This window comes from Crocodylus porosus, unplaced genomic scaffold (assembly GCF_001723895.1).
Source record: "Crocodylus porosus isolate Cpor-Errol unplaced genomic scaffold, CroPor_comp1, whole genome shotgun sequence".
In the NCBI taxonomy this organism is placed as follows: Eukaryota; Metazoa; Chordata; order Crocodylia; family Crocodylidae; genus Crocodylus; species Crocodylus porosus.
Window position 1 is genome coordinate 40889231 of NW_017728947.1, and position 4159 is coordinate 40893389.

The following is a 4159-nucleotide window of genomic DNA, read 5'->3' on the forward strand; positions in this document are numbered from 1 at the left end:
GAAGCCCCTGGGCGCGGGGCGCCGCTTCCCCCGTGGGACTGACGTGGCCGCCGGCCGAGGCTGCCGCGCGCTGGGGCCCGGGGAGGCCGGCCAGCGCCTGTGCCTGCTCGGCTCGGCCCTCGGAGACGAAACTCAACGAGCCTGGCCGCCCTGTGCCCCAGATCTGTTGTCGACAAGCAGTCTGTTTCTGCCTAGCCTTCCATCACGGCCGGGGCTGTCCCCTCCCCAGCACCTCTCTCTGGTGTCTGGCCTCTGCTGGGAGCCAGCCCAGGGGAAAGCTGTTCCTGCTGCCTGCTTAGACTGGCTCTGGGCAGCTGTGACTGCAAGGAAAAGGACTGTGGCTCATGGAGATGAGTTTGTCTCCCACTGGCATGCAGGGGTTGCCCTCGGTGAGCTGCCTGGCTTCAAGGGCTGAGCAGAGGGGTGGGCAGGCCTTCGGCTTTGCACACAAGTCGACTCCACACACTTTTTTTATTTATTTAAATCATCCATATCTGGTGCCAGGGCAGGGCTGTTCTTAGGACTACTCCAGGTTTAATCCAGTCTTGGGGAAAGCATGGTGAGTAAGGTTCCCCTATCTTCTTTGGGAGACTTTCACAGATGAATAGGTTGTTTTTTTGGGGGGGGTTTCCCTCCCCTTTTTACTGCAGCCTAATGTGCCTTAATGTGGCTGTCCCATACAATAACCTCTGTACTGTGCACTCTTCCAACATGTGTATGCTATTATGGTATTTTCTCCCACCAGCCAGTTCTGTTAATTATGTAGCCTGACAAGAAAGTATCCTATTAACTTTGAGGGGGGGAGGTGTGCACATCTTCCCCAAGCTTTTGTTGTTTTGTTGACTTCCTTCAATGTGTCTGTTTGTTCCTTGGTCTTTTGTTGTTTTCTTCTGACTTCCTTGAATCTGCCAGTGCCTTGCAATATGGTCCCCGGAAGTGAACAATCTCTTTTCCAAGATCAGATATAGCCTTGTTGATATGATACTGCTGCATTCTGCTTTATGACTTCCCAGCAGAGTATCTCCCAGTGTATGCCATTGTTAGCTGGCACTTTGTGTATCAGTCTAAGCCTCTAATCTGGATGCCTCTGGTGGAGCAGAACTGTGGGATTCCAGATTGAGAGCAGGTAGTGGACATAGCAGTTAAAATCCAGTAAGAGGCTCTGAAACCATAGAACCAGTAGACTGGTGCTTTCCAAAGGAGCCTGCCAAGCTATAGCTTTGACAGGTGGCCATAAGGAAGATTCCTCAGTCAGAGGACATGGTATAAGGGTCACCTGTTCTCTTAGGTTTTAGATTAACTGTCCCTATGACAAAGGGTCTGTGTGCTACTTTTCTGGCATAACTATTACTTGTTAACAGCTGCTAAAATAAACAGATGGAAATGATGTTGGAATTTAACTAGTTGGAGTGTGGGGGTTTTTTTTTTTTTCTTTTCCTCCTTGGCCCTTTTTAGTAGCATATGGTCTGAAAAGTTGTATAACAATTTTTGGCTAGTAACACTGGTTTCAAATTTGTATATGATTACAGTACAAAAGATGCAAGTATTTTCCACCCCTGTAATTGTGATAGCTTTTTAAATTGTTTCAGTATCCTGCAGCAATTTAATTCCACAGGCAATACTGGTCATTGAATTGTAGAATATTAGGGTTGGAAGGGAGGGCCAGTAGGTCACCTAGTCCAACCCCCTGCTCAAAGCAGGACTACCCCTAACTAGATCATCCCAGCCAAAGCTTTGTCTAGCTGGGTCTTAACCTCCAGGGATGGAGATTCCACCAACTCTGGGGGACCTGTTCCAGTATTTTACTACCCTCCTAGTGAGAGTTCTTAATATTGAACCTAAACTTCCCTTGTAATGTGAGACCATGGCTCCTTGTTCTCAGTGGTGGCAGATGACAGAACAGCCTAGCTCCATCCCTTCAGGTAGTTGGAAGCTGCTGTTTTGTCTCTCTTAATCTTAAAGAATTCATATTATGGCCACCCTTTTCAGAGTTTAAGGGCATAAATATCCCTTAATTATGCCCTAGTGATATTTGGCTACAAAGTGGGATGCAGTTGCAGCTGGATATCCAAAATGGGATCCAGGAGATCTTTACTATGAGGGCAAATGTGTTTGGTATGTCTCAGATCACTTAAAATTGGGTAATAATGCAGTATGATGCAGCTTTAAAAAAGATACTGCTAAAGGTGATAGCTGAAATCATTCTTGGGGTTTAACCTGGAGGTCTTGGGTATGAATGAGGACTTTAGAGCTGTGGTTACTTTTTAATTTAGCAAAATGGGAATTTCAGACAGAATAACGACCCTGACAGTTTCTCATTTCAGTTTCAGGTTTTAGCATAGTGTAACATTTAAGATAACAAATAAATATTTTTGTGGCTTTCACTTTTTTTATTAAGGTAAAGGCCTATTATGCCCTCATGGGAGTAGTTTGAGACTTAGTAGCTGGATGTGGGTAGCTCAGAAATTTTTCCTTCAATACAATGATAGAATACACAAGTACAGGAATGACTGATGGGAGGGGATGTGATTCAAAAACAGAAGTTTTTATAAATTGCCAGTGAAGTTGTCAGTGATGCTTCTCATAATGTCATGGGCTTGCTAGGAGCCTGTCCATCCAAGTGTTGAACAGAGCTCCTGAGAACACAGCCTAGCCTGCCTGGCTACAAATGCTAAATGGCAAGCTGACTTCTCTAAATGAGACTAGAAAGGAGTTTTTAAAAAAAATCCTTTTACTTGAGAAATTTCCTGTCTTTATAAAAACTTCCCTCCTGTTCCCAAACATTCTTTCCTTTAGAGAAATGCATCTTGAGTGTCATAGTCTGGAGTTTGATAGGGCTGTGGAGTTGACTTTGAGTTGGTGATACTCCACATGCTTCCTTGGCTCCTTAAAGGATCTGCAAATTATGGTTAGGCTCCTACAAACTTCACCATCTTGCAATGCTGGAAGTTTGATAGTGGAACAGTGACTTCAGAGAAACATGGATAGGAGGCAACTCCTTTAGGGTGGTGTGAGCAGGTATAACAATATTCTGGTGTTTGCACATATTGGTATAAAGCTAAATACCTGACAACTTGACTGGAAAAGTAATTTTTTTCTGCTTTAGAGGGTGATGTACATATACTCTTATTGATATTTATAATACAGAAATGGACCACTGGCAAAACAAAGGTGGCACTTCTGTTGCTGTTTGAAGTGCAAGGCATGCAGGAGCTGTGGTGGCTGCAAGCAGAGTAGCACTTTCATTTCAGTCTGGACATGCATGAGTACAGATTTCTAGTAACAAGCTATTACCCCCATGTTGCAGTACAGAAGTACTTTTTTTTAAAAAAAAAAAAGTACTTGTTCATTCTGCAATGTTGCCCTTTTAAAAGTGCCATTGATCATTCTGTCTGTGAGCTAGGACTTGGATCTGGGGACAGTTGCACATTTTCATGTAAGGAGAACTTTCTCCATTGGGCTCAGTTTTTCCCATGAAGATAAGTTAGGATGTAACTTGTTGGTGCATTAATTACTTTGTATTGCCTCCACATAAGGGCCCTTAGTGTAGAAAAGTCTATCAATACAGGGAGTTAGCTATTAAGCCATGAATACCCTATTTTACACTATTTTCTCCATGTAGCAAAAAACTCTAGCACAGATCTAAAGACTTTGCAGGGAGGGGGGAACAAAACTGGACTTCAAAAAATTCCACTTAACTATGCCTGTTTGGTCCAGAGCCTTTTCTGTCCTCAGTTGCTTTTCTGCATAGTGGACTAATTGACAGTGGGTTCTAGAAAGGATGCCCAGCGTTCCTACTTCTGTGCATGTGAACAATGTTGTGTGTGTCTAAGGGAGACCCTTGCTTATCAGAGTGGTGAGATGGAGAAAGCGGGGTGGATGCCTCTGGAAGTTCACTTGGCTTTTTACTGGTGGGTGTGACAGGAATGGAGCAAGAAGCAAGCTTTGTGCTTGGAGAAGACTCTTTCTCCCCCTGCCCCCTGGCAAGCTCTACCTTATTGCAAGGAGTTTCCTCCCCCAAGAGGATTTCACAGCTTTTAATGATGCGACTCATCTGGACTGTCTTCATTCTTGTTGGTGTCAGCTACTTTTGGTGTCTCAGCACAGGCAGGTGTAATGTGACTTACCAGTCACCTGTGTTTTATGATTGTAGGGGGAA

The 4159-nt window shown here is 44.3% G+C and overlaps 1 protein-coding gene across 2 annotated transcripts in view; it reads left to right on the forward strand.

Moving 5' to 3' along the window:
- Positions 1–4159, forward strand: part of CD82 (CD82 molecule) — a 56726-nt gene that overhangs the window by 437 nt on the left and 52130 nt on the right. The gene's annotated exons all lie outside the window — the stretch shown is intronic.